We start from the raw sequence: 15,413 nt of genomic DNA on the forward strand, positions 1-15,413 counted from the left end.
CAGTCTGCTACATTGACTCAGGACTACTTTTCGCTTCTGAACACCATCACTGTACCCCACAACATCGTATATCCGCTATGAATGGACATTCAGTGCAACCCTGATGAGGATGGGTTCCCTCTTGAGTCTGGTTCGTCTCAAGGTTTCTTCCTTATGCCATCTCAGGGAGTTTTTTCTTGCCACAGTCCCCACCGACTTGCTCATCAGGGACAAACTTACTTATAAAGAACATATTTACTATTAACCACCACATTATCTGTGTAAAGCTGCTTTGAGACAATGTTCATTGTTAAAAGTGCTATACAAATAAATATGAATTGAATTATATAGTCTATCGTCATTTTGAAAACATTTCTTTTTGCACGTTACGTCTACGACTGATTTGATTTTAACTGCTAATTGTTCTGCCTGTGGCTGATCTGAAGAGAATCACAATTTTCCAAAGAAACAGAGCAAAAGGTCGAGTAGCCAGTTAAGCCTGTGGTGTTTACAGGCCGAAACCTTTTTTTCACACAACGTACATAGAGCGGAGTAACATAGGTAGTGAGCTCCACATCGGTATTCCAAATGCACAGATTTGGCAAGAATTTCAAAATCACAAAATGTCGACGCACGGCAGCTGCAGCGAAACCACACTAATCGTACTTTTCCTTCGTATTTTCTTGCAGACGACCCCGAAATAGCATCAACCTTCAAAAGCATATTAGGGACCTGAAACCACATCATCAGTATTCCTCTACATGGGCTGTTGAACTTTTTAACTTTCAGCTATCAACATAGCCCAATTGTAATCATTTTCAATTTAGTCTACCATAAAAGCTTAATATCCTGCCAAAGCCATCTGGTTGGGGTGATGTTAGCACTCAATCAATTAATTTTTTAAACACTATCATCAGCATGAAGCTCTAAAAAAAGTTTTAAGGACTTTTAAAGTCAGGCTTCTCTGTTTGCTGCTTTAGAATAGCGCTGAAAACGGAATCAAATCTCTCTCTTTTTCTCCTCCTCCGTTTCGTTTCCTCTCCTCAGAGAAGTGGATCCCTCCTAAAAACTCCCGCTTGATGTTATTGATTGCAGGAGGATTGTATTTGACAGGACTTATCCTCACTGTCTCGCTGGAATCTGCAAGAGTTTTATGTTGCCTTAACCTTGGTGAAAGACCAATCGCTTATTCGCTCCAATCGCAAACGAATTGAGACGTTTTTCTCGGGATACATTGGGGGAAAGGTGGAGTTGCTGAACGAGGGAACACTATAGAAGCAGCAGAGATGCTTTAAGATCTTTACAGTATTTTCTGTTACACCGCAGTGCTATTAAATTCTCGATTCCGATTGGTGATTTGTTTTCTATATTGAGTGCAGCTCAGACAGCAGGTCAGCTGGTAAGGTTTATATTTATGCACAAGAAATATGTGTGGCAGATTTTCTATATGAATGGTGTGTAATTTTTTTTCATACGGTAAAGTTTTCTGTGAGGAGATTGGAAGGAGTCTTCCATGTCAAGGCTTTGGAAGAGTAAGAGTTTTTAGACAAAGGAAAGATTTTGTGGTTTCCTCCATAACAAGAGAGAACCAAAGAGAAGCTGATGAGTAATTAAGTGTTTATAGCTACTATAGCATATGAGATAAAAAAAAAAAAGGCATGCACCAAGACTCGTTTGTTCTTCGATTTTGGTCGTAAAATGAACTTCCCCTCGATGGCTAAACAGCTGAGTCTTTAAATGATGACTAAATCCCACCTCTTAATAAAGTACTTAGCCTCACATTTATGGTAATTGGCAGACACCCTTATCCAGAGCAATTTAGGATTATTTTTTATTTATACATCATAGTACCTGTGGGTTAAGGGCCTTGCTCAAGGGCCCAACAGTGGCAACTTGGTGGTGCTGGGATTTGAACTGATAAACTTTAGATCAGAAGTCCAACATCTTAACCACTGAGCTACTAAGCTGTCTTCTCCATACTATATTGCCTTCCTAGTAATACGAAACCCCATTAGTATAGTAATATAGTATGTTAATACACAAGTGCAAATCTTTTGCCTTTTTTTTAATGGGACAATCCAAAGCAACAGAAGGTGAGAACATCAGGATTAATCAGGTAAGTCCTAAGGGTGAGAGAAGCTAGCACAGTAGAAGTGAGACTCTGAGACTGAAGGCATTTAGAAAAGTGTGTACATGTGTCTTCCGACATGCCTAATGAAAGTAGGTTTTTAGCTTTGTGAGTAGGGGTTTTGTAGAGCTGCACTGCAGGAAAGGGCAAAGGCTTATGTACAAATCCCAGATTTAACCAAATAAGGCAGTGCTTTGCAAATTTTGTTCAGAAAAAATTAAATTCATAGAATTCTGAGAGAGCGAGAGAGCGAGAGAGAGTGCAGTGTAAAATTGTGGAAGGAAATTGGACATGAAGTGTGCTGTTGGCAGTCTAATTATGAGTGGATCAAGTCTTCACTCTGTGGAGAACATGGTGAGTATAAATGACTTCATCTTCATGATCTGTATATTACTTATCCAAGAATGTCCCATTAACCCAAGCTGTCTTCTAATTTTATATATTATTGCACTTCTTCGTAATACTGCTTACATTTTTTATCCATCTAATATTTCATTAGCACACACATTTTATATATATTTATATATATAAATACATATATATACATCCTAAAAGAGCTGCAGTTTTGGAGATGCTCTGACCCAGTCGTCTACAAAACACAATTTGGCCCTCGTCAAAACTCCCTGAAATCCTCACGCTTGCCCATTTTTTTAAGCTTCTAACACATCGACTTTAAGGATAAAATGGTCATGTTATGCTTGATTGGTATATATATAAATATAGCTTTGTGCAGGTGTGACAGTAAATTAAAAAATGAAAGCGAACCAAGATTAAGTCTAACCTACAATCACAATTAGACAATACTTGGAAACATGATAAACAAGGCTTGGACATGACAAAACCTGCACAGTAAGACTTCACAGCAAGACAACAACAACACAACATGGTGTAAATAGGCAAACTAATTAAAACTAAACACAGAACAGGTGAACACAATCAGGCAGCAGTCCACTGACAAGAGCCAACAAAAATCAAAACCGTATGAAAGGAATAAACTGAGTTATACTGCTTAATGGGATCATTTGGGCAGTTCCATTAAGCAGTAAAAGAACTCAATATGGCTGTGACAATGGTTAATGTAAACCATTAGGCCAGACATTTTTATCAGCAAGGACAAACTTTTATCTTTTTGTAAAAACATTTAATGAAATGAAAACTGTTGTTAGTAACAGACTTGGAATTTTACGATTTTGTAGTCGTTGGAGAAGTACATTATCGGGAAAGTATATTTACAAAGAGAAGGAAACCGAAAAATTAATTAACATCTTAAACTCCAATTACTATTACTTAATTATTTATCTTAAAGCACATTATCCCGTAAATATGATTAATTAATGAGTAACTGCAGTGAAACTAATCGGAAAAGCATTTATTATTATATTGCATTACTCATTATAATATCTAAGATACTCCTACATTTTTAATGATAAAGCTTAAATAAAGCATAATGGTCTGATTGAATACATTGACTTGTGCACAGAGGTGAAGCATTTAAATCCCTGCTGCACTGAGGAATGTGCTGGAAATGTACACCTCAGTGTATTATGCTGACATATTTATAAAACCTAATATTCTGCCTTGCTTTGCGCCCATGGTCGTGTCAGCTTTGAGCTTTGGAGGAATGAAATTCAGGGGTGATTCTGGATCAATGAGCCATCAGAAGAAGGGGGAGTTAGAGCAAAGTTTTCTCCGTCTCATAGTTCATCCCACTAAGGCTTCGGAGTTTTTTATCTTTTCTCCACCAAAATAATCTGTGAGAAGGTTGTGAAGGAAAGAGAAAGAAGAGTGGAAAGAGAACAGGGCACTTTTTCACCAAATGAAAAGCTCATAAAATCATCAAGCGAGAGGAGAAATGTCCTGGTCAACACGTTTCCTTGACCTCAACATACAGTATGGGGCAAAAGTCATTCCATTCAAGACCTGCTTATACTTTATCACGTAGACAACACGGTCCCGATAGTAGCGTTATATCGCTTTTAGATGCATGAAAAGTCTTCGTGTCAAACTGAAAGTCCAGTAAGATTTTACTGAGTCCTCAGAATTTCTCACCTCTAACTAGGAAAAAATGAAGACACTTGCTAAATTGTTGGAAATTTCATGAGTTCATATGACGTCAATGTGGCTGCTCACAGTGTCTGCACTGAATAAAGCATAACTTCATTTAAAATAGGGGTGTAGGAAAATATCGATACATACGAGTATCGCGATATTTTGCTCGCCGACACTGTATAGATTCTCAAAAATTCAATATACATTTTTTTTTTTTTTTTTTTATTATGCAAGATTCATTGTAGTAGTAGCAACTGTTCATCTTATTCAAGTACACGCATCATGGAGGTGTCCATGTTTTTTCCATGAAATAGTAGCTCTCTGCTTAGTAGCAGCCTAATTTCTCTTTTGCACCTGTGATGGGATGTCATGACTGGACGGACGTGAAGCTAAATTGTGAGACATCTGAGATACTGAGACGCCAGAAAAAGACGTTTGTCAGATTATCTGTATGTGTTGAAGGTATTCACACTTCTATGGTGCTTCTTGAGTTGTTGGATCCTATTTGCATTATGCTACCTGATATCAGGTTTGATCACGCTCGAGTTTGACAAGATCATATCACTACACATAATCATGTTGGTCCATGTAAAGTTCGTTTAAACGTGTGCTACTGATTGTTCAGAATCCATTAGAGCACTACTATTTAAAAGCCTTGCTCAAGATGAAACTCATTGTTCCAGCTTACCAAACGGAAAAACACAGGGTGAATTTAACACTGGCATCTCATTGCTAAAGTATCCTAGTTTTTGAAGTTTAGAATACGAACCATTTCGTAACCATTTTTTTTTTGGTCGTTTTTCCAGTTTCCGCCGTCCTGCTGCAATGGAATGGTATTATGAGGTGGTATCAAAAAGCTTCGAGACTAGCTCAGTTTACAAGAAAGCACTTTATTTATCTACAATATTACCTTCAAAATAGTTCGAGCTGGAATAGTTAAACCCTTTGAGCTGGAGCTTTATCTTCGAGAAGAAGGCCAAGTTTGCAGGAGCCAAATCTGCCAAGTATTGGTAGTAGTGTGGGTGCGGAAGTGAGATTATGCTGTTTCTGGGGTGAATCTAACGTGCGAGGAGAGCTCGTTGACCGGGTGCGCACGTGGTCAGAATAGCAGACGTGGTCATGCGCGTAGTCAGATTAGCATCAGGTGGTACACTGACTTGGGAAGGTCGGTGCTCCCTGTGACTGTGCACTGTCCATCTGTTGGCATGTTACAAAACCATACTTGAAACTTTTAGAGTTTTTTCTATTTTACTCTTCGTGTCACATTGTGACCCCCAGCCAGGATTAAATCATTACAATAAAAAAGGCAGATAATGGAAAGAACAGGTTTAGTACTGAATGGAACTGCATCCCCGTTTCTAAACAATAGCTCGAGTCGGCAGTGTTTTATGGGTAAAAATTGAGCAGCTTGTGCAATTTTACCATTAGTAGTCTTAAAAATTAAAGGCTCATGTGGTTATAAAAGTTTGGAACACACACACACACACACACACACACACACACACACACACACACATTAGAGACACACACAAACACACCTCCCCATAGCTGTCAGCCAGTACATAAATACCTACAACGAGGATTTGTCATGCCGTAAAGCCAGAAGTGAGCGGGATTATGGTCAGACTCTCTCTGATTATTTATGAGCCGGCCGTAATTGAACGCACTAAATCCCGTGCTTTTGAGTTCCATCAGAGCAGGGGAGGGCGTTCGCAAAGGACCTTTCACACATAACTTCCGATCTGTTCTCTCTCTCTATCGCTTCCTATAAAACTTCTACACGATGCACACGATTCACAAGGAATCGCACGTAATTGCAATAAATCAGCCAAGTTGAGACAAACAGTGTCAGGAAATGTAAAGATTTCATGTGGAACACATTCTTCAGTGTTCTGCCTTGAAGAATAAAGCAGATCTAGAAGTCGTGATCTTTCTCCATTCATCAGAACACTCTACACACTAACAATTTATACACTTACTGACCACTTTATTAAACACTGCCATACTCATTCATTTACACATACACAAGCTCATCTTTTCACCTCTTTTGAACCCACCTAGTTCGTAACCCATCTTTTGTCAGCGTCTGTCAGTTTCTGACCGTTTCTCCGCTGTCAGCTAGATTTTCAGTGTTTGGACCAACAAACCGTCACACCAAAGCGGATAAAAAGCTCTCGACGCTGTTGTGATGCACACAAATCATCACGAGACATATCAACATCAATGCTGCACACTTTGAGCCAAAATCCACAGCAGGTGAAAGCATGCATTACTCCTGAAATGATAATCTTCCATTATTGCAAAGTTGACACACAGGCTGCAATTGTCTACTTCCACTACAACCTGAGGTAAAACTTTAATCCCTGGAAAGGGAACACAGTTTGACAAACAGCTTCAAGTGTTCCTCCGTTGGTTAAATTCTTCGTTTCATTTAATATTCCTCAGGTATTTTATAAACATCTCTTAAAAATACAACTCACATAATAAAAAATCCGGCATACGTTTTTCGGAATTGATTTTTTTTTCTGTTCGTTTGTTTTATTGTTCAGTCAATTGTAATTTCGTCTGGGGGTTTTTTTCTGTGTATTTTCAGTTGCATTTTACTTCCTTGTTAAATTTTCTTCAATCCTGCATGATTTTTCTTTCACACTTCTATATTGTTTTATAAGCAATACTAAATACAAAATATACTATATGCAGCCCTGACTAAATTGCTTATACTTTGGGGAACGGATCAACTTCAAAACTGGTCAGAACTACTTCATTATAGTTCAGGAGAGAAAAAAACAGCCCACATAATACCTACTTAGCAACGGTCACATGATGGCCCGAGTTCATTAACATACAAGCATGTAGCAGTGTGCAATATTGACAAAATATATTGATATTTATTTGGATTTGATCGCTTTTATTAGATATATTGTGCTGGGACCTTAAAGGCTGCCATGGACAGCTGACTCCTGACTCCTACAAATGCATACATAATGTTTTGATGTCTTAAAGCGTTAAATACTGATATTCGATATTCTAAAAAATAAAATAAAAGGATTCTTTAAATCTGAAATTAAAACCGCCAGAAAGTCACTGTTAATCAGTGAGTCTTTGCGATTGAACCGAATCATTTAAACAGGTGATTCATTTAGGATCATCATGTTGCTCAGGTGCTGTGACTTTGAACGCAATTCATTTTTGTTGGTGAAACATAGCAAAAACATGTCTAAAACGTAAGTCTCTCAAATATCACCATGGTGTTCAGTAAATCGTTGTATAAAACCAATATCACATTTGTAATCAGGCTGATTTTTGAAACGTGTACATATTTTCTGGTCGTATCTTGAATTTTGTGATCATTCTAAATGCATTTTAAAAGACTGACTCGTGCAGTGAAAGAGTGCAGTCTAACCTACTAGACGTCATCACATAATGCATGCGTGCACTTCGCAGGTATTTGGTTTGGTTTTCGCGATATACTCGATAACGTCAAACCGTAAATCGTAAAACAACAATTGCGATATTATCGTAGACGATATATATATCGAACACCCCTACAAGCCTGTAGAGAGATTAAAATTCAATGGCTCACATTGTATCAATCCTACCAATAGTTTCGAACAGACTTCACTGTATATACACTGGAATATCCTGCATATAAGATAATATTGCATATTATTTGAGTGATTTCCAATTCCAATAAGCTGTGTGTCATTTCGTAGCGGACACACACAGAGTATAAAAACGATATCCAATCTACAGCTGTGCTCAATTAGCAGCCCAATCACACATAATCACACATAATGAAGTGTGTGAGGGCTTCTGGGACATGACACTGACTTCCACTAGGTCAAAGACGTCCAAAACGCCTCTCAAATGATTTATGGTCTTCTTTGACATCTGTCCATCTCTCTCTCTTACTGTCCTGACGGCTCGCCGAGATAGAAGGACAGGCCGGGCAAAAGCGCCATCTTCTAAACCACACACACACACACACACACACACACACACACAAACACACACACCCCTCTCTCATTCCCTCCCTGTTCCAGTTGAGTGAGCTGGCTGATTTAATGACCTCATGCAGACGGGCCACAGCAAGGGGGAGATAGATCGAGAAAGAGATCAGCAGATGAAAGAGATGAATTAACCAAACAAGAGTGAGGTGTCAGGTACAGGCTTCTTCTGCAGGAGTCATTATTGTTCATGACTATTCACCATTTCGCCTCCATCATCTCAATCTGCTCTCTGTTTCCATCATTTACATGTATCTCTTCTTCTCTGTGAGTTTAAAAACGCGTCCCTGTATCTTAGATTCGGTGCTCTTTTCTTTTTCCTCCACCCCATGACGGAGCATTTCATTTGTGGCTGCCCTTCAAAATTCCTGCCAGAAATCCAGGCTTCATTTCAAATGATCGCTCGCTTCTCCACTCTCTCTCGCTCTCTCTTTGCTTGCCTCTAGAAAATCATTTTCAGAGTAGATTTGGAGGGAATCGTGATGGGAGATACTCCAACAGAGTGGGGTTTCAGGTTCAGATCAGGAAAACAGACACATATTTTTGGTCTACGGCTTTGACAGTATTATGATGCAGAACTTTTAAATCATGACTTGAAATCACTGCCTCTGCAAGCAAGACTTTATATGCAACACACACACTGGATGGCAATTTCACACCTTTTAAGCACTGAAGAGTTGACAATTAACCTGTTTTAGGCAACTTTTTTTCTAAATAAGTGAAAAGAAAATGCACTAACACCTCGTGGGCGTTTGAGGGGTTAATACGGGCACTGTGCATTATTCATTTTACTATCAAACCACAATTCAGCATGGATTACCAGTTGCAATTAGAAGCTGAGAATGTATAGATAGAGAATTCAGAATAAAGGTATAGAACCAGTATTATATGTTTCTTTATTAAAATAAGCACACGCACCACACAGATGGAAATCTAATGCCTAAAGAGTAGTGCAGCTTTATGAATTAATGCTGTCCGAAATGCATCTTTGTTTTTTTTTTTTTTTTTTTGATTGGTCGATTGACGGTGGTCCACATTTATGCTTTCTGTTTTTCAACTAAATAATAATCCTTATTTTATATATCGCCTTTAAAATGTACATCTCAAAGCCTTTTCCCAAAACGTAATCAAAAATACAATTATAATAAACTAAATAAGTAAAATAAACATCACAGATATGTGATTTAAAAAAAAGAGAAATAAATAAACACAAAGTTTCAGCCTGTCTGATCTCAATGGGATAGAGAATTCCAAATCTTTGGTGCCTGATCACCCATTGAACGTAAATGGATAGAAGGAATGACTAAAAGACCAGAATCAGAAGAGCTGAGATCACGCCCTGGGGTGTGGACAGTTTACTTTTTGTGACTTATAATGAAGCGCCATTCTATGTAGGTCCTTATAAATCAGCATAAGGATTTACAAATCATTCTGGAATCTAACATAAAGCCAATGCAACACCTCTAAAACCGGAGAAATATGCTCAGCAGAACAGGCAGCTGAATTTTCAAACCCTAACAAGCAAAACATTACAGTAGGCAATGCGTGAAAAAAACATTTTTCAGCCACGAAAAAAGATAACATGGGGTGCAGTCTTGCAATAAACCAGACGTTTCTAGAATGTGAAAGGTTCTGGAACATAAAATTCAACGGAAAATATTTGTTCAAAAGTGATGTATTTTTTGCATTTTGACTTTCTCGGGATCCCAATGTTGCAAATGATCACATATTAAATGTTTAAATCATACATTAATAATGCATTCTAAATCATAGCCCAAATAGCCTGAACACTTATTATAGCTGATGAATTCATTTCTTATATATTGCATTAGCATATATTGTATAAACTCCTATTTCCTGATGGATATGAAAGAGTTTTTTAGTGTTACACTATTACACAGTATTTTCCATATCAGGCTAGCCAGGATTAAAAGTGACAATGTCCTCTTCTGCTAAGAAATGCAGTTTTATTGGATTAGCAGGTTATCCATCAACTTTGGCATGATTTCTAAATAGCTGTTAAAGTCAACAAATAAGAAATATAAAAATATAAATAAAATATAAATAAGTCCAGATATGTGACACACTTATACTTATCTAAAATAGAGTAAGTGCATGAGTGTAACTGTACATTCTGCATTTAATAATGTTCCAACTTCTATAAAGGGAGAAATTCCTGCTTTAAACAAGGTGATAGAGCAGGATACTGCATCTTATTAGGATGCTCGTGCAAAAATTAGACATTGCATTGCTTGCATATATATATTCACCCACCATGCAGGGGGGCATCTGCCCCACGGTGAAAAGTTTCGGAACGCACTGTTGTGAGGGGGGGGAAATACCGCGCTGGATCCTCGGGGGATTTTACAGATTAAATGACTGACGAATGAATTAATAAAGGCGCGCGCAGGTACGCGGCAGGTGCGCGCGGCGTTACCCGAGACGCGCGCCGAATCCCAAATGATCCGACCGGGTGCTCAGGCAGGGTGGAGATGCATGTGCACACCCCGTCATGTTCACTTGTATGAGGAGCAATGTGAGGTCTAATTATGCACCAAGGAACAAACTTTGCGCAAACCGAACTAACATCTGGTGAGCAACAATTTATTTATTTGCAAATAAATGAATGCATGCAAAGATACACCAAAAAAGCAAAAATAATTACTAATAAACAGAGGTCTGAAATCTCCATGCACAGGAGCATGCAAAATTATACAATTCCTAATGATGCCCATTAAACGAACACCTGCACCATGTCTAATTAGCTGCGGTGCGCGCATGCGTCCCAGTTGCCACAAACAGACGAAATAAAACAACGGAGGATCGCACACTCGGTTCTTACCTGCTTCTTCAGTCCACAGCTTTGGAGATCAGAGCGCTGCTCCGTGGTAACGGTGCGCGCGCGGTGCTTTTCCGCGCTTCGTCCTCTCACTCACTTCGCTCGCTGGATCGCTCGCACGCGCACGCGTTTCGACCCTCCCTCGCGCACGCTTCCACCAGCTCCACCTCCCACTAATGCATGAGCTGAAGAGGGACCGGGTTCACTTTACTCAAAACATTTCTAATAAATTCAAACGGATGTCAAAATATATGGCACCCAGTGCGCAAGAACAAACCCTGAACCCTTTGTGGTTTAATAATGCATTTAATAATGGATCAAGTCTTCACATGGACTCATCCGAACAGGGCCAATCAATCAATCAATCAATCAATTAGTCATTCAGTCAGTCAGTCAGTTACTCAAATATTCAAGTACTAATCACAGATATTCACATTAACATGTAAATGGTTCAACCCGACAGTCTTCACCATGTTAAAGAACTCAAGGTGTTTGCGGAGTCAAAGAAAGACCTCGAAGTAGATCATATTTCTGCTGAACGGAGATATGATCTACTTTCCGAACTTCGAGGTCTTTCTTTTAAATAACTTGCGAACACTCGTTTGTAATACCGTCTCACTGTAATGTCTAAATGTTGTCTCATTGTACCGTCCCACTCTACTTTATAATTGTACTGACTCACTGTTGTCTCGCTGCATTGTTTCATCACACTGTCTCACTTTAACATCTCATTGTAATGTCTCAATGTACTGTTTCACTGTGCTGTCTTATTGTAATGTCTCACTTTATCATTGTGCTGTTTCACTGTTATGTCTCACTGTAATGTCTTATTCTACTACCTCGGTCTGACAGTAATTCCTCACTCCCACTGTAATGTCTCACTGTACTGTCTCACTGTACTCCCTCACTCTCAATGTAATGTCTCACTGTACTCATTATACTCCCTCAATCTGAATGTATGTCTTACTCTACTGTCTCATTGTACTCCCTCACTCTCACTGTACTGTCTCAGTCTCACTGTACTGTCTCCCTCTCACTGTACTGTCTCCCTCTCACTGTACTGTCTCTTTGTACTGTCCCACTGTACTGTCTCCCTCTCAATTTAATGTCTTACTGTACTGTCTCATTGTACTCCCTCACTTTTACTGTAATGCCTCACTGTACTGTCTTGGTCTCACTGTACTGTCTCAATCTCAATGTACCATATTCCTCTCACCGCACTGTCTCGTTGTACTGTCCCACTGTACTGTTTCCCTCTCAATGTAATGTCTTACTGTACTGTCTCATTGTACTCCCTCACTCTCACTGTAATTTCTCACTGTACTCATTATACTCCCTCAATCTGAATGTAATGTCTTACTGTACTGTCTCATTGTACTCCCTCACTCTCACTGTAATGTCTTACTGTACTGTCTCAGTCTCACTGCACTGTCTCAATCTCACTGTACTGTCTCCCTCTCACTGTACTGTCTCCCTCTCACTGTACTGTCTCTTTGTACTGTCCCACTGTACTGTCTCCCTCTCAATTTAATGTCTTACTGTACTGTCTCATTGTACTCCCTCACTTTTACTGTAATGCCTCACTGTACTGTCTTGGTCTCACTGTACTGTCTCAATCTCAATGTACCATATTCCTCTCACCGCACTGTCTCGTTGTACTGTCCCACTGTACTGTTTCCCTCTCAATGTAATGTCTTACTGTACTGTCTCATTGTACTCCCTCACTCTCACTGTAATTTCTCACTGTACTCATTATACTCCCTCAATCTGAATGTAATGTCTTACTGTACTGTCTCATTGTACTCCCTCACTCTCACTGTAATGTCTTACTGTACTGTCTCAGTCTCACTGCACTGTCTCAATCTCACTGTACCGTCTCCCTCTCACTGTACTGTCTTGTTGTACTGTCCCACTGTACTGTCTCCCTCTCAATGTAATGTCTTGCTGTACTGTTTCATTGTACTCCCTCACTCTCACTGTAATGTCTCACTGTACTGTCTCAGTCTTACTGTACTGTCTCAATCTCACTGTACAGTCTCCCTCTCACTGTACTGTCTCCCTCTCAATGTAATGTCTTACTGTACTGTCTCATTGTACTGTCTCAGGCTCACTCTACTGTCTCAGTCTCACTGTACCGTCTCCCTTTCACTGTTCTGTCTCATTGTACTGTCCCACTGTACCGTCTCCCTTACAATGTAATGACTTACTGTACTGTCTCAGTCTCCTCTCAGTGTACTGTTTTATTGTACTGTCTCTCTCTCAATGTTATGTCTCACTGTACTGTTTAATTGTACTGTCTCACTCTCACTGTAATGTCTCGCCGTAATGTCTCCCTGTATACTGTTCTCTAGAAAAGCCAGAGTAACACTGTTTCCATTCGGAAGCGTGTCGTGTCCCTGGCTCACTAGGGCCTGCTTCCTATAAAGTCTGCACTGCTCACAACGGGAGATCTCATGCTTTTCTCTCTGCAGGGGCTAAAAATCCTCTGCTAAACTGTTCGGTTTAATTCTCCTTTGTTTCCCAGCACCACAATCGCTGACACCTGTAGCACAGTGCAGCACTGCTTTTCCATTCCTCAGCTTGTTCTGGGTCCACACTACCTTTTCTAGACAGAATGTTTATCACATGTACTTTACCTTTGCGCATTGTACAATGATCTTTTCACTGGAAAACAAAACTGCAGGAAGGAAAGGATTCAAACGCTTCACTTTTCTAATGTCAGTCTGGCGTTTCATGCACCTGAGGGGTAACGTCTGATCCTCTGCTGCCACCTACCGGCCTGAATGAACCGCACATTAAAAAAAAAAAAAAGAAATAAAAAAAAAAAGAAACAAGAGAAGTGTTTAGTTACATTTTGAAATAATAATAATAATAATAATAATAATAATAATAATAATAATAATAATATTAATAATAATAATAAATATCCCAATGACCTGAATCAATTAAACTATATAGTTATTTTAGTAGCTTTATTATATATTATATTATATTATATATAATATGTATTTAAAAGTTTAACTTATATAAAACACAGATATACTACATCCAGCCTCGTTTGTTTTTTACATTTTTCGTGTGATACCAATTTTAAATATATTTTTCACTTCGCAATGCAAAATTCAGCAATGCAAAAGTTATTTTATATGTAAATTAAGCTAAAAAAAAATTACAAATAAAATAAAATCAGCGCCAGATGTACGCAATGCCATCTTTACTGCCAAAACTGTAAGGTGTCAAAGATTGTGACGTGTATTTTGTTCCCCAGAATTTGGTTTGTTTGATAATATGACATGGGCAGCCTTGGAACTGTGTCCTTCTCATGCACCTGCATCTGTACAGTGTAGAGAGATATGATTGTGGAGTAGAAAATGAGACCATGAAGAAGTGTTCCGGTCCAATGTCCTGGTTAACTTTGACAATGAGCAATAGATGGATCATTTCCACGTCCTGGAGTATGTTGGAGTTTCTTCTGGGGCTTGTGGAAGTGAAACTGACTTAGGACTGTCTACAGTGTGCAACATCTGAGCATCAGACTTCTCCAACTGTTTATCTTCCTGCCAGAAGGTAAAATTCTCCAGAACAGGCTTGGGGCTTTGCAGGACGACAGATTTACATTTACGGCATTTGTCAGACACCATTATCCCTTACATTTATCTCATTTATACAGCTTGAATGGTTAAGGGTTAAGGGCCCAGTAGTGGCAGCTTGCTGGTGCTGGCATTTGAACTCACCTTCTGATCTTAAAGTCCAACACTTAACTACTGACCTACGACTTTCCACAGAAGAAGTCCCTTGTGCGCTGGCACAGTCCATGTGACTCACATTCCCATCATCTTCTACTACAGGAAAACATGTCCCCCTGTTATCCTACAAGTGGTCATGTATCACAACGGCTGGCCATGTAAACCTGTACATTAAAACAGGACTTTATAAAACTCAAAATGGCCAAAATGATAATAAATGATCATTTGTATCATTATTACATAAGTTTATTACATAGCAGGGAAAACCTATTGGGATTTTTTTTCCGTGCAGTCCAGAAGTTTTGTTTGCATGGTGCAGTGATTTTTTTTAGGAACCACTTCACTCTGCCACACATCTGTCTGAAATTGACTGTCTGTAATTCAATTCCCAAATGATCAGGCTGTGCTTTACAACTTTGACAATAAATGCAGCAGAGCCAGATTCAATGCTGACGTTTCTCCTCCACCATAAATTATTACTGGTCAGAGGAATAATGCTGGACACGAAATTTCTGTAAAAAAAAAAAAAAAAAAAAGCTGTATACAGTGTAAATGGCTGACTGTCCATAATGAATCAGGTTGGTATATTTGATTTGTGTACATTCTTTAAAATCATTATGTTTTGACATCCAAGCTGCTGAGTCAACTTTTACATCATGTCATAA

General features: G+C 38.9%; 1 protein-coding gene across 3 annotated transcripts in view; it reads right to left on the bottom strand.

The window, feature by feature from the left end:
* Positions 1 to 13,830, bottom strand: part of cdh23 (cadherin-related 23) — a 258,601-nt gene extending 244,771 nt beyond the window's left edge. Inside the window, exons 1-3 of one of the 3 annotated variants that reach the window (XM_083540380.1) lie at positions 12,788 to 13,830; positions 12,277 to 12,540; positions 11,006 to 11,928 (exon numbers count right to left, since the gene is read on the bottom strand). The gene's annotated coding sequence lies outside the window, so the exon portion shown is untranslated. Of the gene's footprint in view, positions 1 to 10,437; positions 10,549 to 10,600; positions 10,670 to 11,005; positions 11,929 to 12,276; positions 12,541 to 12,787 lie in introns of those variants that run through there. The other 2 variants (XM_083540382.1, XM_083540381.1) reach the window with 2 other exon arrangements.
* Between the last annotated feature and the right edge of the window lie 1,583 nt (positions 13,831 to 15,413).

The sequence above is a fragment of the Silurus aristotelis genome (genome assembly GCF_946808225.1).
Source record: "Silurus aristotelis genome assembly, chromosome: 4".
In the NCBI taxonomy this organism is placed as follows: domain Eukaryota; kingdom Metazoa; phylum Chordata; class Actinopteri; order Siluriformes; family Siluridae; genus Silurus; species Silurus aristotelis.